The 25,141-nt window shown below is 43.2% G+C and overlaps 1 long non-coding RNA gene across 1 annotated transcript; it reads right to left on the bottom strand.

The window, feature by feature from the left end:
* Window positions 1–5,748: 5,748 nt before the first annotated feature.
* Window positions 5,749–6,345, bottom strand: LOC139572315 (uncharacterized). The gene is made up of 3 exons (XR_011674378.1): window positions 6,195–6,345; window positions 5,950–6,042; window positions 5,749–5,855 (listed from the first exon to the last, which is right to left on the bottom strand). It is a non-coding gene; the product is annotated as an uncharacterized lncRNA (long non-coding RNA).
* Window positions 6,346–25,141: the final 18,796 nt, after the last annotated feature.

The following is a 25,141-nucleotide window of genomic DNA, read 5'->3' as shown; positions in this document are numbered from 1 at the left end:
TCTCGTACCAAGTACTCCACACTACGGGGGATGGTGTCGTTGGAAGCATGACTTACAGCAAGCTGCAGAGAGTGGCACACAGCGAATAAGAACCAGATATTTGAGGCCATACTCCTCCTTCAGCACTTTATGGACCCCATTGTTAATCCCCGTCATAACAGAGGCATTGTCAGTCCCTATCCCCAGGTGTTTATATTTTTTAAGACAACACTTCTCGAGGAAAGTGTAAGAAATTGTATTAGATACTGGTAACTTGTTTTAACCACTTCTCAACATAAGCTATTCTTGGCACAACATGCACCCATCCCCACTACTTTGTCAGACCCACACACACATCCCCTCCCCCATGAATAGGGCCTGTGAAAACAAACGCACATGCAGGATGCCTTTGGATGTGACTAGGACAAAGAACTGTGTGAAAAGCCAATGGAATGTCGACATCAGGCCGAACAGGACTACCCACGACCCAGATCGACCAATCGGAAGGCCAGACGACAAGATCAACCTACTTTGCTTGTTGCCTATATAATCTGTATGTACTGTTTAGAGGGCCCTCTTCCGACGATTCAATACGAGTCAGACAGAAGGAGCCGTGATGCACGATTTACTAAGATATTTTTACATATCAATAAAAGGCCTTATTATATAATAATCCACCTCGTCCTATGTCTCTACTTGATCTCCTGTCTCCAATAAACGTTTTACTAACAAAAGCCACAACAGCACGGGCTATAGATTTGGCATCTCCTCCCTCCAACTCAACAAACCCCAGAAATGTTGATACATTTTACATTTACATCCCGCCCTGAATGTAAGCCAGGGCGAAATCAGCTTCCTGCATGCAGTCTGGACGCAGAGGGGTGAACATCTCCTGCTCTGACTGCAGCTGGGAGGGACTGCTGCGCGAGGACTGGGCCGCGTGTGAGTGCTTTGGGACGGGGGTGGGGCCCACGGCAGCACCCGCTGCTTGTTGAGAAGAGTAAGAACGATACGTACTTTCACGTCAGAGTCTCCAAAAGTCTCCAATAACACCAGAAAAAGTTGCTAGATTTGTTGCTAGTCGATTTTATGAAAATGTGTCGCTAGAGGGGTCTGAATAGTCGCTAAATATAGCAACAAAGTCGCTAAGTTGGCAACACTGGCCGCAGACAGCATCATCATATACAGCAACTCATTTGCATAACACTGTGTGATAGGCTGAGAGATATTCAAACGTATACACACATTAGCTTACGTTACCCATGTAAATATAATCCATGGATTCTATTTCTATGTCATTACCTTCTTAGACTGAAACACATAATTTAACTGACTAAACTTAAAACAATATATATGTAATCCACTGAGACATTGTACAGTGACCACACAGATAGAACAATAACCTAGTGTGGGTTAGTTATGAAAATCTTTGTCAATGCTTTCTGAATGTATATGGTTACCAGTGTTAAAACCCAAACCCTCTAGCCAAGCGGGGTTCCTAACCGTTAATATATAGTTCAGTGCTCCTAACAGTTCTTTGGGGTCCACCCCCTGACCTGCTGCAATTGACTCAGGTGCTTGACACTTTCTCTTGTAGGTGCACAGGGCATCTCAGTGTTTACGTCCATTTGTGTTGTATATGTCTCTGTGTCTTTGACTAGCTTTCAGTCCTGACAGTTTCCAGTTCCCTTTCAGTTGACACATCAACATCCCTTGGAGCCCACAGTTTACCATTTTCCTCCACACACAACACACACAAACTCTCTCCATTCCCTTTTCTCTGTGTGACCTTAGTCAGTGAGGAAGGCATTTTATTCTGAAGGGTAACCTAGGCAACACTGGTTTCTTTTTCTCAGATCACCCAGTTTCCACCCCGTTTCCTGTTGTGCTCTGATACAACCCCAAAGTAAGGTTTTAGTATAAGTAAGGTTATAGTGTACGATGGAATAATAAGGCCCATTCCACTGTACTCCAGTACTTCATACAGCACATCTGACCGTTGTTTTTGCAATTTAAAAGTAAGCTGACAACCTCTTCTGGTATTCACTAAGCCACACATATTCATTATTCTCATACCTGGGGGTGTCATCTTTAGAGCAAACACTGTGGCCCTCCAGGATCTCTCTCTCTCTCTCTAATCATGTCGACTATCTCCTAGCAATTCCTTTTCAAACTTTGCATAATGAAGAAATACAGAGATAAAACTCTTGGTGCTCATCAGCCACTCAACATTTCAAAAGGACATGGCAAAAAAATAGAAGATTCATCCAGAGTTGTTTGGATGGAAGCAGTGGCTAGCAGCTGTACTGAGGTAGCTAACGTTAGCTAGTTAGGACGTATCTTTGTTGATGTCAGATCGATGCTGAATTTGATTCTGAACGTAAAATACACTTTACTCTTTAAAAGTAAATGCTAAAGTCCTCTTAGTGTACTAAGAGCTAAATATAGGGGAAGTAACTAGCCTATAAACTGATCATAACCCAAATGTTAGAACGTTTGTGTGGCTCAAAACTCATTTCTGGCATTGGTGCATTCAATTTTTGGTGTAGTGGTTTTGACGCATATTCGTTTTGTGTATGTGACAATAATACATATCTTATTTTTGCCCTACCAATATTTACATGTTACAATCACCACTGTCAAGACATAACACCACATTCTTCACATGTAATGCCTCCCCACACTTGTTTGAATGGCTTGAAATTCGTCTCAGTTTGCATTTCAACACGGCGCTCTGCTCTACCCTCTTTTTTTCAATGTCTTTAACTGGGAGACCACTGGGTCTCTATCCTGTGCTTCCAAAAGGAAAGCTGCATTTGTTTGAACTAACTGGCTTGTTTGAGCTCTGACTGCAGGCTCAATAGCGACACCCTGAGGCTTGTTGACGATGGCTCTCAGATTGACAGTAAACTCCTGTGGGTCGGCTGTGTCTACAGGTCACAGGTCTACAGGTCGGCTGTGTCTACAGGTCACAGGTCTACAGGTCACAGGTCTACAGGTCGGCTGTGTCTACAGGTCACAGGTCTACAGGTCACAGGTCTACAGGTCGGCTGTGTCTACAGGTCACAGGTCTACAGGTCGGCTGTGTCTACAGGTCACAGGTCTACAGGTCGGCTGTGTCTACAGGTCACAGGTCTACAGGTCGGCTGTGTCTACAGGTCACAGGTCTACAGGTCGGCTGTGTCTACAGGTCACAGGTCTACAGGTCGGCTGTGTCTACAGGTCACAGGTCTACAGGTCGGCTGTGTCTACAGGTCTACAGGTCGGCTGTGTCTACAGGTCACAGGTCTACAGGTCGGCTGTGTCTACAGGTCACAGGTCTACAGGTCGGCTGTGTCTACAGGTCATTACCTTAGTCCCTTCCCTTAACCCTAATAGCCCAGATCTAAAGACTCCAAAGAGCTGGAGTTTAGACTGGGACTGGACATCAACATCAACAACAACATTAATCAGGATTTAATCATGGCCCCAGGCAGCTCCTGGTGCAGGAAGGCTTGGAGCGTAGAGACACCGTCTGAGACAGAGTGGCGATGACCACCCCTCCACACGGAGGAGCGACAGAGAGAGACCCATATACTGTAGGGGTGTTGGTGTAAATGACAATCAAATATTTATTTTTGACCTTTATTTTAACAGGGAGTCCCATTGAGACCAAGGTCTCTTTTGCAAGGGAGCCCTGCATCTCACAATTACACAACAAATGACACATAGGAAATACACCAGAAAATAAATATACAAAGAGAACACAATAAAATACAACACACTCATGAAATCAATCACATTCCTCAGCAAAGAGGTCCTCAATAAACACTGAAATGCCCAAAAGGCACCAATACATCTATTTGTAGGGAACTCTGACGACTGTTCCATACTGTACATGGGGTGGAAAGAAACAGAAGGAATTTCCAGAGTTAACCATCCCTATGATCGGGTAAAGTAACTACTTCTATGGGTAAGTAATGAAGTCAGGTAATGTGGGGTATAGTAACTACTTCTATGGGTAAGTAATGATGTCAGGTAATGTGGGGTAAAGTAACTACTTCTATGGGTAAGTAATGATGTCAGGTAATGTGGGGTATAGTAACTACTTCTATGGGTAAGTAATGATGTCAGGTAATGTGGGGTAAAGTAACTACTTCTATGGGTAAGTAATGAAGTCAGGTAATGTGGGGTATAGTAACTACTTCTATGGGTAAATAATGATGTCAGGTAATGTGGGGTATAGTAACTACTTCTATGGGTAAGTAACAATGTCAGGTAATGTGGGGTATAGTAACTACTTCTATGGGTAAGTAATGATGTCAGGTAATGTGGGGTATAGTAACTACTTCTATGGGTAAGTAATGATGTCAGGTAATGTGGGGTAAAGTAACTACTTCTATGGGTAAGTAATGAAGTCAGGTAATGTGGGGTATAGTAACTACTTCTATGGGTAAATAATGATGTCAGGTAATGTGGGGTATAGTAACTACTTCTATGGGTAAGTAACAATGTCAGGTAATGTGGGGTATAGTAACTACTTCTATGGGTAAGTAATGATGTCAGGTAATGTGGGGTATAGTAACTACTTCTATGGGTAAGTAATGATGTCAGGTAATGTGGGGTATAGTAACTACTTCTATGGGTAAGTAATGATGTCAGGTAATGTGGGGTATAGTAACTACTTCTATGGGTAAGTAATGATGTCAGGTAATGTGGGGTATAGTAACTACTTCTATGGGTAAGTAACGATGTCAGGTAATGTGGGGTATAGTAACTACTTCTATGGGTAAGTAACGATGTCAGGTAATGTGGGGTATAGTAACTACTTCTATGGGTAAGTAACGATGTCAGGTAATGTGGGGTATAGTAACTACTTCTATGGGTAAGTAACGATGTCAGGTAATGTGGGGTATAGTAACTACTTCTATGGGTAAGTGATGATGTCAGGTAATGTGGGGTATAGTAACTACTTCTATGGGTAAGTAATGATGTCAGGTAATGTGGGGTATAGTAACTACTTATATGGGTAAGTAATGATGTCAGGTAATGTGGGGTATAGTAACTACTTCTATGGGTAAGTAAAATGGTCTGTTTCGTGTGGCAATGTGGGAGTTGCAAAAGGAAATGCAGTGTTTCACACCCCTCTGTCCCGCAGCCTGCTACACAAAAAGCTACATAGGCATGGTTCATAGGGTTGGTTCCTGCAGGTGACTGGCTGTTATCGCGCTGGCTCAGTTTCCCAAGAAACTTCCCAAGAAACTGAGCAATGTCTCCTATCTTAACTTCCAGAACATATTCTGGGCATTCTGCCAATTGGTCACAGTCACCTGCACTAACCAAGATCGAGTGAGAGAAGATGCATACTGTGTACAATTCCAGGCTCTCTCTTCAGACTTTAACATTTTCCCTTACACGTGGTATGGGGTTCTTAGAAGAGAAGTGCACTGAACCAATCACGTTGCAAGACTGGAGCCCAGACTAATAAAGGGCACGTTAACACTGGACTCACCATGTCCACCAGCTCCCCTAGTGGCCGACCCTCCTCAGTGCTCTCCCTCTTAGTCCACACGTACCGCTGCCTCAACTTGATCTAAAACAACAACACAAGGAGAGATACACTAGTCACACATACAGCACACCTCAAGTTTACATACATATCTTACTTCTTATGTTAGGATTAGGGGAGGGAAAGCTGATCCAAGATCTGTTCCTGCAGGCAACATGTACCTGGCGCCCACTATCTAGCTGAGGAGGAGGAGCTACCTTGGAGAGATAGTTTTCATTGGTGGATCTGTAGGTGTGTAGCCAGTTGGAGGCATGAATTGGCTGGTCAAAGCGGGAAGCGTGGTAGGAGGAGGGCAGCAGTTCCTTACAGTTCTTCACCCACAGGTGGGCTATAGAGAGGAGATTATTATCACAATCATTATTATCATCATTATTTTGTGTGTCTGTGTGTATGCCATGTTGGGGTGTGTGTGTGTTACTCACCATCTGGTATGTGTAGTACTAGCCATCCCTGTGTGGAGCAGTAGTGGACAGTATGACAGAGAGACATGGTCTTCCCACTGCCCTTCACCCCATCTACACAACCAGTCAAGGTCAACACCAACATAATTCAACACAACACAGGTAGACAACACTGGTCATAGAGAGGTACGGGGATGACTGTGTGTAAATTAAATGTGTAAAGGTACATTGAGGTGTGATCAGGTGTATTAGGTAGGGTAGGATACAGAGTAGGTAGCGCAGGGTGGGCTTGCTGTAGTCGGCTCTCTTCAGGTGAGATATCAGCTCCAGAGCTGGCTGCCTCACCATCACACAGCCCTCGTTAAACGTCTTCACCTGGACACGGTAACAGACAGTCAGTGTGTGTGTTACAGTACGACTAACACATTTTAGACATGGACAGGTTAAGGTGTGTATACTGTATGATCCAAAACATATTATTTAGCCCAGGTTTAGGTGTGATTACTGCATGTTACCTGACATAGTATTTAGCCCAGGTCTTGTGCTCCTTGCTCCCAGGTTAACCAATATTTAACCAGGTTAGTCTTGTTTTAAGGGAAGACCTGGACTCGAGAGACCTGGACACAAGGCCCGAGAGAGACCTGGACACAAGGCCCGAGAGAGACCTGGACACAAGGCCCGAGAGAGACCTGGGCACATCCCCCCCCCCCCCCCTGCTGCAGCGAGCCCAGGCCCTGTCGCCCTGCCCCCTGTCTCTGCTGGCCAATTCCTGGAGTGCACCTGCATGGTTGCGGACCCAAAGTGCTCTCACTGGGAAGGTGTCTCTGAAGGATTAAATAAAATAAATTGTATGGTGTGAACCCAGTGGAAAATGTAATACTACTCCTGCATGCCATCCGATTTTATGGGTGAATCTCATTCAAATGTTTTATTGGTCAACAACATAAAGTGACATCGTATTGATCAGAGTGATGAGTCCTGTTCATTTGATTGACGGTTGTATGGAGTGGTTCTGGCTTTATTAAGTGTTTAACCGTTATCTCTCTGAAAAGAGTAAATTCAAAATGTCTCCACTGGTGACAATGGATTGAGCGATGAACGCTTAGCTTCAACACAAATCCCTCAACCAGTTTCTTGGCCAATATTTCTGCTTCCTGATTAGGTATGGTGTATGCCTCTTACACTCTCAGAAAAAAAGAGTGCTATGTAGAACCATTTGTCCCTGTTGGAGAACCCTCTGAAAAAAAGTTCCAGATAGAACTATTTTCGGATCACATCAAACCCGTTTTGATTCCACATAGAACATCTGGTTCCAAATATAACCCTTGAAAGGTTGCTATTTGTAGACAAAAAGGGGTTTATCTTACCTAAAAGGGTTCTATCTGGAACCTTTTTTCAGAGGGTTCTCCTACAGGGATAAAGGGTTTTACATAGCACTCTTTTTTCTGAGAGTGCACCACCTAGTACAGTAACTATACTGTTTGTGTTGCCTCATCCAGTCTCTGTAAAAGACCCATTAAGTCTACAGCTATCCATTGGGTCTCTATCATGTGCTTTCAAAAGGAAAGCTGCATTTATGGGGGTTTGACTGGCTTGATTGAGCTCTGACTACAGGCTCAATAGTGCCACCCTGAGGCTTGTTGACTAAGGCTCTCAGATTGACAGTAAACTCCTGTGAGTCGGCTGTGTCTACACCAGGGATCATCAACTAGATCCAGCCACAGGCTGATTTTTTTCTTGAGCGGATGGTCACGGGGCCATAATTACCATTCATTTGTAGACTGAAAATATACCTCAAGAAGCACACACAGTATAATGTTTGACTAAAACACAATAATTTGAAACCTTTCTTACATTTGTATATGATCACGTTTCTCTCCATTATGTGTGGGAATACCTGGGAACAGATTTCTTCAATTATAAATCACTTGGAGCTGATTGGGTAACCATGGTCTACACTCTCTGTCTGTGTGTGTCAGTGTGCCATGTGCATTACTGTGCAGTCTCCCTGGCCTGTGGACGATATCATAGTCAAACTGATTCAGATTCTCTATCCATCTAACTAACTGTCCTTCAGGTTGGCTAAACTTATTCATCCACCTCAGTGAGCTGTGATCAGTTTTCAGCAGAAATGTCCTCCCCAGCAGGAAGTGTCTGAAATGTTGAAGAAACACTACCACAGAAAGAAGCTCCTTCTTGGTAGTTGAGTACTTCCTCTCCTGTTTATACAGAACCCGAATGCTACTACTTTCTACCATCCCGGAGGGTTGCTGATTCCATCGCCTGCCATTGTGCCCCTGAGCAAGGCATGTAACCCCTTATAAATCGCTCCAGGGGCGTTGCACTGCGACTGACCCTTGCTTCCAGTCCCTCGGGGAGTGTGTGTGTCTCGGGGTTGGGTTGTGAACAATAAAGTATACTGAACAAAAATATAAATGCCAACATGCAACAATTTCAAAGATTTTCCTGAGTACCAGTTCATATAAGGAAATCAGTCAATAAAAATACTTTCATTAGGCTCTAATCTATGGATTTCACATGACTGGGCAGGGGTGGCGCAGCCCTGGGTGGGCCTGGGAGGGCATAGGCCCACCCCATTGGGTGCCATTTTATTTATTTATTTATTTAATTTAACCTTTATTTAACTAGGCACGTCAGTTAAGAACAAATTCTTATTTACAATGACGGCCTACCAAAAGGCAAAAGGCAAAAGGCCTCCTGCGGGGACAGGGGGCTGGGATAAAAAATAAAAATAAATAAAATAAAAATATAAGACAAAACACACATCACGACAAGAGAGACACCACAACACTACATAAAGAGAGACCTAAGATAACAACATAGCATGGCAGCAACACATGACAACAGCATGGTAGCAACACAACATGGTAGCAGAACAAAACATGGTACAAACATTACTTGGCACAGACAACAGCACAAAGGGCAAGATGGTAGAGACAACAATACATGCCTGCCCACTGGGGAGCCAGGCCCAGACAATAAGATAGATTTTTCCCCACAAAAGGGCTTTATTACAAACAGAAATACTCCTCAGTTTCATCAGCTGTCTGGGTGGCTGGTCTCAGACGATCCCACAAGTGAAGAAGCCAGATGTAGAGGTCCTGGGCTGGTGTGGTTACACATGGTCTGCTGTTGGTAGGCCAGTTGGACGTACTGCCAAATTCTCTAAAACAACGTTGAAGGCAGCTTATGGTAGAGAAATTAACATTCAATTCTCTGGTAACAGCTCTGGTGGACATTCCTGCAGTCAACATGGCAATTGCAAGATCCCTCAAAACTTTTTATATATTTGGCATTGTGTTGTTTGACAAAACTGCACATTTTAGAGTGGCCTTTTATTGTCCAAAGCACAACGTGCACCTGTGTAATGATCACCCTGTTTAATCAGCTTCTTGATATCACACACCTGTCAGGTGGATGGATTATCTTGGCAAAGGAAAATGCCAAAATGTTCACTAACAGGGGCGTAAACAAATTTCTGCACAAAACTTTTGAGAAATGTGTTTTTTCTCCATATGGAAAATCTCTGTGATCTTTTATTTCAGCTCATGAAACATGGGACCAACACTTTACATGTTGTATTTAAATGATCTCCTCTTCAGGCACTCTGTTAAACCTACCTGTCTCTATAGCCAGAGGGAGGGTTCCGGATCTGAGTGGTGCACAAACTGATATTTGGCTTTTTGTTAGGTCCAGGTGGACATATGGTTCAGGGGTGTAGTTTATCTTTGATAAGTTTAGGTTTAACTGCACATTTTGCCTTGTGGATCAAAAAAACCTGTCCCTGATTTGGGTAATTTGGACCTGAATATATACTGCAAATCAGTTTCACAAAAAATAGACAATTCTCTAGCCCACGGATAGTTATGAGTAAGGTCCCAGTCGTACAATTTTTTGTGATTCTGTATTCAGGCATCTGGATAATCTCAGTTGCATTTAATTAATTCCTCACATCCTCTCTCCTCTCCTCCTTCTCAAAACCCATTAAATGAGATGTTTAGAGGTCTCTCCCCTCTGACCATCTCATCCAATGGGTTTTGAGAAGGAGGCGAGGAGAGAGGATGTAATGCAGGGAATCAAGGCAATGCAATTGAGATTATCCAGATGTGTCCCAGGTTGCTTTGATGTCGTCACTACTATTCTACAATGTAGAAAATAGTAAAAATACAGAAAAACACTTGAATGAGTTGGTGTGTCCAAACTTTTGACTGGTATTGTAAGTATTCAGACCCTTTACTCAGTACTTTGTTGAAGCACCTTTGGCAGCGATTACAGCCTCAAGTCTTCTTGGCTATGACGCTACAAGCTTGGCACATCTGTATTTAGGGAGTTTCTCCCATTCTTCTCTGCAAATCCTTTCAAGCTCTGTCAGGTTGGATGTGGAGCGTCGCTGCACAGCTATTTTCAGGTCTCTCCAGAGATGTTAGATTGGGTTCAATGCCGGGCTCTGGCTGGGCCACTCAAGGACATTCAGAGAATTGTACCAAAGCCACTCCAGCGTTGTCTTGGCTGTGTGCTTAGGGTCGTAGTACTGTTGGAAGGTGAACCTTCACTGCAATCTGAGGTCCTGAGTGCTCTGGAGAAGGTTTTCATCAATGATCTCTCTGTACTTTGCTCCATTCATCTTTCCCTTGAACCTGACTGGTCTCCTAGTCCCTACCACTGAAAAACATCCCCACATGATGCTGCCACCACCATGCTTCACCGTAGGGACGGTGCCAGATTTCCTCCAGATTTGACGCTTGGCATTCAGGCCAAATTATGTACTTGGAGGATGACATGCTTTGACAACAGGTAAACAATGCCAGTATGAGGTATAAGCTAATGGCAGCACCAACACGTTACAGATGTAACACAATCAGTATCAGGTATAAGCTAATGGCAGCACCAACACGTTACAGATGTAACACAATCAGTATCAGGTATAAGCTAATGGCAGCACCAACACGTTACAGATGTAACACAATCAGTATCAGGTATAAGCTAATGGCAGCACCAACACGTTACAGATGTAACACAATCAGTATCAGGTATAAGCTAATGGCAGCACCAACACGTTACAGATGTAACACAATCAGTCTCAGTCACAAAGTATTACTCCCATCGTCAGCATAAACAATCATGACAATACAAAGGCCAAATTTACATTGCAGATGTAGCACAACACTTCTAGATTTAAACACACTGATAACTTGGTTGGCAGCCGAACTTGCTTCTTCATATGCCTACAACAATAACCACTCTGACCTAGAATAGAAGCGGCCAGAGTCCAAGTGTGAATTCGGTCATGCTGATTGGTGGAAACCAGGAGGCTGTGATGGACAGCTGAGAAGTGGAGAAATCACCCCTATTGGACTGTAGGGAAAGTCACGTGCACATGCATGGCCTTTTTTACTGTAGCTATACTTGTCAGTTAGATAGGCTCTCTGCAAGGTTTTAGGAATCCCTCAACATTACCCTGATGTCCAAAAGATTTCCGATCAAAATTTAGTGATATAAAACTTTTAAGTTCCATATATTTGAAAATGTCTACATTGATCTGTCCAAAATAGCTTTTTAGTTCTGTCATGGAAATAATTGTACTTTTCTGGGTCTTCCCACAAGGTCTGAGTGGCTCTTGGAGGTGCCACTGTGATAGTTAGCCTAAGACTACCACAACAATTACATTGTCTATGCTAAGGGTGTTTAATTTGTAAAAGAATGAAAGACAATAGTTGGGCTATAAGAAATACATTTTAGCCAATGGGGCAAGGCAAAGCAGAGATACTTTTCAATTCACACATACAACAATATAGCCTATTATTAAAGTACAGTGTGTATACAATATCATAAACTATAGTTTTTTACATGTTGTTCCAAATTACATTTGATATATTCATACGATTTAAGGGGACACTTTTGTCATTATGACAAGGTAAAGGTGCTTTCTACTCAAATGGCACAACAGAATCATTTAGATTGACCAAAGCGCAGCAAATCAAATCAAGCTTTATTGGTCACATACATGTGTTTAGCAGATGATATTGTGCATCTAGTTCTGACAGTGTAGCAATATCTAACAAGTAATATCTAACAATTTCACAACATATACCCAGTACACACAAATCTTAGTAAAGGAATGGAATTAAGAATAGATAAATATATGGACGAGCAATGACAGAGCGGCATAGACAGTAGAATACAGTATATACGAGATGAGTAATGCAAGATACAGTTGAAGTCGGAAATTTACATATACCTTAGCCAAATACATTAAAACTCAGTTTTTCACAATTACTGACATTTAATCCTAGTAAAAATTCCCTGTCTTAGGTCAGTTAGGACCACCACTTTATTTTAAGAATGTAAAATGTCAGAATAATAGTAGAGAGAATGATTTATTTCAGCTTTTATTTCTTTCATCACATTCCCAGTGGGTCAGAAGATTGCATACACTCAATTAGTATTTGGTAGCATTGCCTTTCAATTGTTTCACTTGGGTCAAACGTTTCGGATAGCCTTCCACAAGCTTCCCACAATAAGTTGGGTGAATTTTGGCCCATTCCTCCTGACAGAGCTGGTGTAACCGAGTCAGGTTTGTAGGCCTCCTTGCTTGCACACGCTTTTTCAGTTCTGCCCACAAATTTTCCATAGGATTGAGGTCAGGGCTTTGTGATGGCCACTCCAATACCTTGACATTGTTGTCCTTAAGCCATTTTGCCACAACTTTGGAAGTTTGCTTGGGGTCATTGTCCATTTGGAAGACCCATTTGCGACCAAGCTTTAACTTCCTGACTGATGTCTTGAGATGTTGCTTCAATATATCCACATAATTTCCCCCCTCATGATGCCATCTATTTTGTGAAGTGCACCAGTCCCTCCTGCAGCAAAGCACCCCCACAACATGATGCTGCCACCCCTGTGCTTCATGGTTGGGATGGTGTTCTTTGGCTTGCAAGCCTCCCCCTTTTTCCTCCAAACATAAAGATGGTCATTATGGCCAAACAGTTCTATTTTTGTTTCATCAGACCAGAGGACATTTCTCCAAAAAGTACAATCTTTGTCTTCATGTGCAGTTACAAACCGTAGTCTGGCTTTTTTATGGCAGTTTTGGAGCAGTGGCTTCTTCCTTGTTGAGCGACCTTTCAGGTTATGTCGATATAGGACTCGTTTTACTGTGGATATAGATACTTTGTACCGGTTTCCTCCAGCATCTTCACAAGGTCCTTTGCTGTTGTTCTGGGATTGATTTGCACTTTTCGGACCAAAGTACGTTCATCTCTAGGAGACAGAATGCGTCGCCTTCCTGAGCGGTATGACGGCTGCGTGTTCTCATGGTGTTTTACTTGCGTACTATTGTTTGTACAGATGAACGTGGTACCTTCAGGCATTTGGAAATTGCTCCCAAGAATGAACCAGGCTTGTGGATGTCTACAATTCTTTTTCTGAGGTCTTGGCTGATTTCTTTTGATTTTCCCATGATGTCAAGCAAAGAGGCACTGAGTTTGAAGGTAGGCCTTGAAATACATCCACAGGTACACCTCAAATGGACTCAAATTATGTCAATTAGCCTATCAGAAACTTCTAAAGCCATGACATCATTTTCTGGAATTTTCCAAGCTGTTTAAAGGCACAGTCAACTTAGTGTATGTAAACTTCTGACCCACTGGAATTGTGATACAGATAAGTGAAATCATCTGTCTGTAAACAATTGTTGGAAAATTACTTGTGTCATGCACAAAGTAGATGTCCTAATCGACTTGCCAAAACTATAGTTTGTTAACAAGAAATTTGTGGAGTGGTTGAAAAACAAGTTTTAATGACTTAGGTTAGGTTGGCCTAAGTGTATGTAAACTTCCGACTTCAACTGTATGTAAACATTATTAAAGTGACATTATTAAAGTGACTAGTGTTCCATTTATTAAAGTGGCCAATGATTTCACACTTTGAGATATCAGCTGATGTAAGAAGGGCTATATAAATACATTTGATTTGATATCTGTGTATATAGGCAGCAGCCTCTGTGCTAGTGATGGCTGTTTAGCAGTCTGATGGCCTTGAGATAGAAGCTGTTTTCAGCCTCTCGGTCCCAGCTTTGATGCACCTGTACTGACTTCGCCTTCTGGGTGATAGCGGGGTGAACAGGCAGTGGCTCAGGTGGTTGTTGTCCTTGATGATCTTTTTGGCCTTCCTGCCACCACACTCCCAGAGCCCTCACCTCCTCCCTGTAGGCTGTCTCATCGTTGTTGGCAATCAAGCCTACTACTGTTGTGTCGTCTGCAAACTTGATGATTGAGTTGGAGGCGTGCTTGGACATGCAATCATGGGTGAACAGGGAGTACAGGAGGGGGCTGAGCATGCACCCTTGTGGGGCCCCAGTGTTGAGGATCAGCGAAGTGGAGGTGTTGTTTCCTACCTTCACTACCTGGGGGTGGCCCGTCAGGAGGTCCAGGACCCAATTGCACAGGGCGGGGTTCAGACCCAGGGCCTCGAGCTTAATGATGAGCTTGGAGGGTACTATGGTGTTAAAGGCTGAGCTTTAGTCAATGAACAGCATTCTTACATAAGTATTTCTCTTGTCCAGATGGGATAGGGCAGTGTGCAGTGTGATGGCGATTGCATCGTCTGTGGACCTAATGGGGAGGTAAGCAAATTGAAGTGGGTCTAGGGTGACAGGTAAGGTGGAGGTGATATGATCCTTGACTAGTCTCTCAAAGCACTTCATGATAACAGAAGTGAGTGCTACGGGGCAATAGTCAGTTCAGTTACCTTTGCTTTTTTGGGTACAGGAACAGTGGGGGACATCTTGAAGCATGTGGGGACAGCAGACTGGGATAGGGAGAGATTGAATATGTCTGTTAACACACAAGCCAGCTGGTCTGTGCATGATCTGAGGACGCGGCTAGGGATGCCCTCTGGGTTGCCAGACATCCGAGGGTTAACACTTTTAACACTTACTCACGTCGGCCACAGGGAAGGAGAATCCACAGTCCTTGGTAGCGGGCTACGGCGGTGGCACTGTGTTATCCTCAAAGCGTGCAAAGAACACGTTTAGCTTGTCCGGAAGCAAGACGTCATTGTCCGCGACGTGGCTGGTTTTCCTTTTGTAGTACGTGATTGACTGTAGACCCTGCCACACGTCACGTGTCTGAGCCGTTGAATTGCGACTCCACTTTGTCTCTATACTGACGTTTTGCCTGTTTGATTGCCTTGCGGAGGGAATGACTACTCTGTTTGTATTCTGCCATATATTCCCAGTCACCTTGCCATGGTTAAATGCCGTGGTTCACGCTTTCAGTTTTGCGCAAATGCTGCCATCTATCCACGGTTTCTGGTTAGGGTAGGTTTAAATAGTCTCAGTGGGTACCATGTTTCCTATACACTTCCTGATAAACTCAGTCACCGTCTCAGTGTATTTGTCAATATTGTTCTCGGAAGCTAACCGGAACCTATCCCAGTCCGCATGATGAAAACAATCTTGAAGCGTGGATTCCGATTGGTCAGAGCAGCATTGAATAGTCCTTAGCACGGGTTCTTCCTGTTTGAGTTTCAGCTTATTGGAAGGGAGCAAAATGGAGTCGCGGTCAGATTTGCCAAAAGGAGGGCGTGGGAGTGAGCATATGACAACCATCTTGTGTAAATCAGGGATGTCTCCTTTCATATCTGGAAAAGGACTAAATAGTAGAAGTAGAAACTGATGCTGCTGCTTATTGCTCATCTTCACAGTGGGAATCCAGTCGACATGGGTGTCTTGATAGAGGTCAGCTGGTCAACCTACAGTACATAAACAAATGAAAAGCACTCCTGATGTTAGAATATCACTTCTTCAGGTCACCTATACCATCAGTGCTCTTGACTGTTTGGTTGTGTTTAATTCAGGCGTTTTAGTGTCATATGAAGATGAAATCTATTGTTGGGCTGGAACAACCAACAGTTAACACAGCAGGTTATCCTATCCAAATCAAATCAAATCAAATCAAATTTTATTAGTCACATACACATGGTTAGCAGATGTTAATGCGAGTGTAGCGAAATGCTTGTGCTTCTAGTTCCGACAATGCAGTAATAACCAACAGTAATCTAACCTAACAATTCCACAACTACTACCTTACACACACACACAAGTGTAAAGGGATAAAGAATATGTACATAAAGATATATGAATGAGTGGTGGTACAGAACGGCATGGCAGATGCAGTAGATGGTATAGAGTACGGTATATACATATGAGATGAGTACTGTAGGGTATGTAAACATAAAGTGGCATAGTTTAAAGTGGCTAGTGGTACATGTATTACATAAAGATGGCAAGATGCAGTAGATGATATAGAGTACAGTATATACATATGAGATGGGTAATGTAGGGTATGTAAACATTGTATTAAGTGGCATTGTTTAAAGTGGCTAGTGGTACATTTTTACATAATTTCCATCAATTCCCATTTTTAAAGTGGCTGGAGTTGAGTCAGTATGTTGGCAGCGGCCGCTAAATGTTAGTGGTGGCTGTTTAACAGTCTGATGGCCTTGAGATAGAAGCTGTTTTTCAGTCTCTCGGTCCCTGCTTTGATGCACCTGTACTGACCTCGCCTTCTGGATGATAGCGGGGTGAACAGGCAGTGGCTTGGGTGGTTGTTGTCCTTGATGATCTTTATGGCCTTCCTGTGACATCGGGTGGTGTAGGTGTCCTGGAGGGCAGGTAGTTTGCCCCTGGTGATGCGTTCTGCAGACCTCACTACCCTCTGGAGAGCCTTACGGTTGTGGGCGGAGCAGTTGCCGTACCAGGCGGTGATACAGCCCGACAGGATGCTCTCGATTGTGCATCTGTAGAAGTTTGTGAGTGCTTTTGGTGACAAGCCGAATTTCTTCAGCCTCCTGAGGTTGAAGAGGCGCTGCTGCGCCTTCTTCACAACGCTGTCTGTGTGGGTGGACCAATTCAGTTTGTCCGTGATGTGTACACCGAGGAACTTAAAACTTTCCACCTTCTCCACTACTGACCCGTCGATGTGGATAGGGGGGTGCTCCCTCTGCTGTTTCCTGAAGTCCACAATCATCTCCTTTGTTTTGTTGACGTTGAGTGTGAGGTTATTTTCCTGACACCACACTCCGAGGGCCCTCACCTCCTCCCTGTAGGCCGTCTCGTCGTTGTTGGTAATCAAGCCTACCACTGTAGTGTCATCCGCAAACTTGATGATTCAGTTGGAGGCGTGCATGGCCACGCAGTCGTGGGTGAACAGAGTACAGGAGAGGGCTCAGAACGCACCCTTGTGGGGCCCCAGTGTTGAGGATCAGCGGGGTGGAGATGTTGTTACCTACCCTCACCACCTGGGGGCGGCCCGTCAGGAAGTCCAGGACCCAGTTGCACAGGGCGGGGTCGAGACCCAGGGTCTCGAGCTTGATGACGAGTTTGGAGGGTACTATGGTGTTAAATGCTGAGCTGTAATCGATGAACAGCATTCTCACATGGGTATATCCCATTGAGGCCTTGGTTCTATACTGTAATGTTCATACATTTTCATCCTCTTATGAATAAAGTTCAACAAATTATCATTGGGCCAATAATGTCCTCCTCCAGGCTAGATGGACCTCATATTGTACAATTTGTGTATTCCCTTTTCGTAGGCCTAGATTACATGGTTGCATTCAAGACAAGGACGTTTGTATTGATCTGTTGTCTGTGTCAGCAGAGTAGGCCTAAGCAAATCTGTGAATGGTCATATTAAAAAAGATTCTGCTAAAGTCTCCAGTCATGTAAAGTGTAGTAGAATTGCATGAAGTGTTTATCAAAGGCCACATTTTTCCCGTGCAAAAGAAAGACATGTCTCTGATATAGCCTATAGGCCTATGCGCTCATTAACAGCCTTAATGACTATCCAATCTACTCCTCACATTAGGAATAGTCGGCTTACATTAGTCTGCAAATACGATGATAGATACATTCAATGCTTTATTATAAAGGCACATTTTCACGGTGAAAAAATAGTTTCCCCAAAATCTGAAACTGACGTGCTGCCTATCTAAGAGATACATGCTAATAGCTAGACTACAAGCACTGCACAGACAATGGCCGTAGTGAAGAATCAACTAGTTTTAGGCACTTTTATCATGCAGCTTGGGGTAGCCACTTAGCTGTTGTTGGAAGAATTCATGTGGTGGTCTTCCAACATGCCCGCCAGGAGGAGACGTATGTCAACTGCAAGCCACTATAACCCACTATAATAACTCCATACCTAGAAACCAACCAAAAATAGGTCCCTATAACTAACCCTATGAAAACCCTACTACTACCATTACCATTACTACTGCTGTCGTTACCACTTCTACTTTTTCACAACCATAAATACTTCAAGACTAGCAAGCACACACATTTAACTTTTCTACTTCAACTAGGACTAGTACTTAAATAGGGCAATCTGCAGTTGCTACATCCATTTTTCGACTTATAAATTAATGACATGATGATGTTCCCATTGATTCTTGAAGAATATAACTTGTAAATGCGTCAATCATCAGAACACAAAATATAAGCTTGTTTTTACTCCAATATTTGTCAACAAAGTAAAAGTAAACAAACACTATAAACTATCATTTTTATATCCTGGATGGTCAGTCCTTGCATCCATAGCTCTGTCTATGAACTTAAGAGTGGTTACATTTTCCCAAACCCATCCCTCAGCTTTTTACCAAAACAGGGGCGGGGAAGAATCTTGGTTATTGTTTCAACTGTGGATTGATGGGGAGATTGTTGGGGAATAACACATACATTCTTCAGAAACACTGTTCTTGTCATGGTTCCACCTGTCACCAGAGGGCAGAGACCGTCCTAGAGAGAGTAATGACACTCAGGTGTGTTCTATCACCAATTATGATTTCCCTTTTAAGAGAGGTGTGTTTTCTGTTTCCATTTGCAGAAGCTTGATTCGTTTGCCGTGTGCGTTTGTCTCCTGAGTGAGTGGTCTAGCCCTAGTGTTGTTTTCCCAGTGTTACTGTGACGTTACTGTTTCTCAGTAAAGTATTTTAGTTTATCCTAAACCACTGACTCCTCGTCTGGTCTCTTCTCTGCGCCTGGGTCCAGCCCCATGTCACAGTTCTATTAATAGTTTACTAAAGTTTATTGCAACATACTGGCAGCCTATTCGTCTTCTGTTATTCCATGGTAATGATTACTACCTGATGTTATGGAATGATAAAGAAATGTGGGCGAATACTGAGAAACATCCTCCTTTAACTGTCACAGCATGCTAATGAGACTTCCATTGAAGGGTAGTGAGTAACGTGTTTCCAGAGAACCATTGTGAGCGGATGTCATGCCTATTCTTCAACATTGACACATTGAATAACCAATCTGATGCATTGCATCAATTAAATAAAATCAAATGTTATTAGTCACATGTGCCGAATACAACAGGTGTAGACCTTACAGTGAAATGCTTACTTACGAAGCCCTAACCAACAATGCAGTTTTAAAAAATACAGATAAGACTAAGAGATAAAAGTAACTAGTAATTAAAGAGCAGCAGTGAAATAACAATAGCGAGACTATATACAGTGGGGTACCGATACAGAGTCAATGTGCGGGGGCACCGGTTAGTTGAGGTAGTATATACATGTAGGTAGAGTTATTAAAGTGACTATGCATAGATGACAAGAGAGAGTAGCAGTGGTGTAAAGAGGGGAGGGTGGGTCACTGCAAATAGTCTGGGAAGCCATTTGATTAGATGTTCAGTAGTCTGTAACGCTCGTCCTCCTCCTCGTCTGAGGATGAGCAAGGATCGGACCAATATGCAGCGTGGTATGTATTCATAGTATATTTATTTGTGAAAGACGAACACGAAGAACACTTGACAAAATACAAAATAACAAAACGACGTGAACAGACCTGTACTTGAGAACATAAAACAAGAACGCACGAACAGGAAGGAACACACGAACGAACGAACGAAACAGTCCCGTGTGGCACAAACACTGACACAGGAACAATCACCCACCAACAAACAGTGAGAACAACCTACCTTAATATGGTTCTCAATCAGAGGAAACGTAAAACACCTGCCCCTGATTGAGAACCATATCAGGCTAATTGAAAATGAACCCAACATAGAAACACATAACATAGAATGCCCACCCAGCTCACGTCCTGACCAACTAAACAAAGACAAAACAAAGGAAATAAGGTCAGGAACGTGACATAGTCTTATGGCTTGAGGGTAGAAGCTGTTTAGAAGCTTTGTCGTGGAGAATCGTCTCAGAAATATAATACTCTTACAAGAACTTGTGAATTCAATATAGACTTTAATACAAAGTAGCAAAGCTGAGCCCTTCCATGGAAGGACACTATAACAGCGCCGAGCCCCTCCATGGAAAGAGACTAAATTCTCATATTACAGAGTCCTGCCTTTATAGGATTCTGTCTTTGCATAACGTATAGAGTCCCCTCCCTCTATATGAAAATAACTTCCCTTGACTTTTCTCTATGATTATCTTTTCATCTCAGAGCTTGCTTGTTCACGCCCACTAACGCTCATATCTGCTTTTGGTTAGGTTATAACGATGACAGAACCCTTTTCACGTTCTAAAAATAATATATGCATTGCATGTTTATGTTTTACGTGTTAGTTATCAGTTTCTTCCTGTATCCTGCTGACCATAGTATGTCCAGCTGTCATAAATGTACGTATGGTCTTGGTTAATGTACTCTTTCAAAAATAGAGTATAGCCTGGGTGTCATATGGCCTGGGTGCCATCTTCTCTTAATGTGCATGTCCTTGCTACTTCAGCCTGGCAACTAGACCTATTTATATTTAATGCTCAGCTCTCCTTAATGATTTGCTCCAACAGCTTCTTGGACCTAGACTTGGCACTCTGGTACTGCTTACCGTGCGGTAGCAGAGAGAAAAGTCTATGACTAGGGTGGCTGGAGTCTTTGACCATTTTTAGGGCCTTCCTCTGACACCGCCTGGTATAGAGGTCCTGGATGGCAGGAAGCTTGGCCCCAGTGATGTACTGGGCCGTTCACACTACACTTTGTAGTGCCTTGCGTTCGGAGGCCGAGCAGTTGCAATACCAGGCAGTGATGTGTCATGACGTTGCCTGCTTGGGTATTGCAAACCCCATCCCCCTCTCCCTGCCTCTCCCTTTCCTCCTTCAACCCATGCTGTGATCACAGAGAGATGTCGTAAATTCCTGAGAATCTCCTCATGGCCAAACAGTATTAAGAGAGAGGGTAAACTTTCAGGACAAAGGAATTCTCTTCCACCTCACAGAACTTGAGGTACGAACATATTTCATATTCCTGCAAAAGTATAAAAGATCGGTGGAGAGTCCAGCTATTAACATGCCCGTTTGTCCCCATGTGGGAAACTCATGAGAGAGAGACTGTGGGACTACATTACCATACCGCTGTTTATATAATAACCTCAGATATGAGGTTTACATCTGTTTGTTGTATAAAATGAATGAGTGAGTATGATACTGTTTGTATAATTGTGTAATATGATTTTGGACTGTTTAATGAAGAAAAATACAAATCCCTTTTTGATTTGAACTAAACCCGAGGACCCACCCCTGAGCCAGTTGGGTCAGACATCCAAGGACAGCCCCTTCCTGCTATCTGAATAAAAGTAAACTCTGAGAAATTACCATTAGACCATGTTTTCTTCAGAGGAGGAGAACGAAGGTTAAGTACCATTGCTGAATCTTTAACCATACCACGTGGTTAAACTCTTAGACGAATAAGAACAAGTTTTGATATTGACTACTAGTCTGCAGCTAGGAATTCGGTATCATTGAACGCGAAGAAAGACAAACGCCGAAACATCCATTCTATAACGAATGTCACTCTGAACTATCCACAATAACCGAGACAGAAGGATCTCCAACAGAAACTAACTTCACTCCAACAGAAACTAACTTCTCTCCAATGATCAAGACGACACACACCGAGCGTAAATATATATATATTGATTGCAGTTGTTCCCGAATGAGTGAGCGTTCATGTGTAAGGATTAGCATGTCAATTGTTATAATTATGGACTCTGTAGTGAATTCTTAGTCGAACGCCATTTTCCCTTTGTCTAACAAGCCGACATGCCGGTTCAGCCCACTAGGGCATATTTCTCCCATCATTTCATGTAACTATTTTTAAGTTTGTTTGTTTGTTTATGCATTTCTGTGAATGAATTAGTTAGTAATAAATAAATGATTTAAGACAATTGATGTATGGATGACTCATAGTGAAGACTGGGTTTGTGCAGATAATCAACAATTTACGACGTTTGGAATGAGACTAACGTGAGGTAAAAATAAAAATAAATATGAAAACATCTGAAAGGTTATATTGGGAAATTATAACTTTGTAATCTGACTACTTTCCCTGGTGCCCTCGAATTCATAGGTAATTAGTTACGTTATTACTCAAGTGATCGCGTAATCCCTAATTACAGGAATCTTTGATAAAAACTATAAGTCTTCAATTTAATGATAGCAAAGACACGACAGATGCAACCAGTCAGGATGCTCTCGATGGTGCAGCTGTAGAACCTTTGAGGATCTGGGGACCCATGCCAAATCTTTTCAGTCTCCTGAGGGGGAAAATGTTTTGTCGTGCCCTCTTCACAACTGTCTTGGTGTGCTTGGACCATGTTAGTTTGTTGGTGATGTGGACACCAAGGAACTTGAAGCTCTCAACATGCTCCACTGCAGCCTCGTTGATGAGAATGGGGGTGTGCTCGGTTCTCTTTTTCCTGTAGTCCACAATCATCTCCTTTGTCTTGATCACGTTGAGGGAGAGGTTGATGTCCCGGCACCACACGGTCAGGTCTGTGACCTCCTCCCTATAGGCTGTCTCGTCGTTGTCGGTGATCAGGCTTACCACTGTTGTGTCATCTGCAAACTTAATGATGGTGTTGGAGTCATGCCTGGCCATGCAGTCATGAGTGAACAAGGAGTACAGGAGGGGACTGAGCACGCACACCTGAGGGGGACCTGTGTTGAGGATAGCGTGGCGGATGTGTTGTTACCTACCCTTACCACCTGGGGGCGGCCCGATAGGAAGTCCAGGATCCAGTTGCAGAGGGAGGTGTTAATTCCCAGGGTCCTTAGCTTATTGATGAGCTTTGAGGGCACTATGGTGTTGAACGCTGAGCTGTAGTCAATGAATAGCATTCTCACATAGGTGTTCCTTTTGTCCAGGTGGGAAAGGGCAGTGTGGAGTGCAATAGAGATTGCATCATCTGTGGATCTGTTGGGGCGGTATACAAATTGGAGGGGTTCTAGGATTTCTGGGATAATGGTGTTGATGTGAGCCATGACCAGCCTTTCAAAGCACTTCATTGCTACAGACGTGTTGACCTGTTTAAAGGTCTTACATCGGCTGCGGAGAGAGTGATCACACAGTCTTCCAGAACAGCTGGTGCTCTCACTCATGTTTCAGTATTATTTGCCTTGAAGCGTAGAAGTAGTTTAGCTCGTCTGGTAGGCTCGTGTCACTGGGCAGCTCTCGGCTGTGCTTCCCTTTGTAGTCTATAATGGTTTGCAAGCCCTGCCACATCTGACGAGCATCAGAGCCGGTGTAGTACGACTCAATCTTAGTCCTGTATTGATGCTTTGCCTGTTTGATGGTTCGTCTGAGGGCATAGCGGGATTTCTTATAAGCTTCCGGGTTAGAGTCCCGCTCCTTGAAAGCGGCATCTCTAGCCTTTAGCTCAGTGCGGATGTTGCCTGTAATCCATGGCTTCTGGTTTGGGTATGTACGTACGGTCACTGTAAGAACAACGTCATCAATGCACTTATTGATGAAGCCAATGACTGATGTGGTGTACTCCTCAATGCCATCGGAGGAATCCCGGAACATATTCCAGTCTGTGCTAGCAAAACAGTCCTGTAGCTTAGCATCTGCTTCATCTGACCACTTTTTTATTGATCTAGTCACTGGTGCTTCTTGCTATAATTTTTGCTTGTAAGCAGGAATCAGGAGGATAGAATCATGGTCAGATTTGCCAAATGGAGGGTGAGGGAGAGCTTTGTATGCGTCTCTGTGTGTGGAGTAAAGGTGGTCCAGAGTTTTTTTCCTCTGATTGCACATTTAACATGCTGATAGAAATTTGGCAAAACGGATTTAAGTTTCCCTGCAGTAAAGTCTCTGGCTACTAGGAGCACCGCCTCTGGGTGAGTGTTTTCTTGTTTGCTTTAGTGCCAGCCTCTGACTGTGGTGGTATGTAAACAGCTACGAAAAATACAGATGAAAACTCTCTAGGTAGATAGTGTGGTCTACAGCTTATCATGAGATACTCTACCTCAGGCGAACAATAGCTCAAGACTTGCACCAGCTGTTATTTACAAAAATACATAGTCTGCTACCCCTTGTCTTACCAGACGCCGCTGTTCTATCCTGCCGGTGCAGCATATAACCAGTCAGCTGTATGTTGATAGTGTCGTCGTTCAGCCGTGAAGCATAAGCTATTACAGCATAAGATATTACAGTTTTGAATGTCCCGTTGGTAGTTTAATTTTCCACGTAGGTCATCTAATTTATTGTCCAAAGATTGCACGTTTGCTAGCAGAATGGAAGGAAGTGGAGGTTTATTCGATCGCCTACGAATTCTCAGAAGGCAGCCCGCTCTCCGTTCCCTTTTTCTCCTCCTCTTCTTCACGCAAATCAAGGGGATCTGGGCCTGTTCCCAAGAAAGCAGTATATCGTTCGCCTCAGGCTCGTCAGACTCGTTAAAGGAAAAAAAGGATTCTGCCAGTCCATGGTGAGTAATCACAGTCCTGATGTCCAGAAGTTTTTTCGGTCATAAGACACGGTAGCGGCAACATTATGTACAATATAAGTAAAAAAACAAGTTATAAACGAACAAAAAACACAATTGGTTGGGGGCACGTAAAACGTCTGCCTTCTTCTCCAGCTCCATTTTACAACTGTCATACCCAATCATCAGAACACAAAATAAAAGCTTGTTTTTACTCCAATGTTTGTAAACAAAGGGAAAGTAAATAAACACTATAACTTATCATTTTGATATCATGGATGGTCAGTCCTTGCATCCATAGTGCATCCATAGCTCTTTCTATGAATTTAAGAGTGGTTACATTTCTCGAGCCCATCCCAGCTTTTTACCAAAACATGGCCGGGGAAGATGTTGGTTATTGTTTCAACTGCGGATTGGTGCTTTAAGATGGGTAGGGAATAACACATAAATTCTTCAGAAACACTGTT

Source organism: Salvelinus alpinus, chromosome 4, assembly GCF_045679555.1.
Source record: "Salvelinus alpinus chromosome 4, SLU_Salpinus.1, whole genome shotgun sequence".
Classification (NCBI taxonomy): Eukaryota; Metazoa; Chordata; class Actinopteri; order Salmoniformes; family Salmonidae; genus Salvelinus; species Salvelinus alpinus.
Note: the sequence above shows the minus strand (reverse complement) of the source record. Positions and strands in the feature narration are given on the sequence as shown.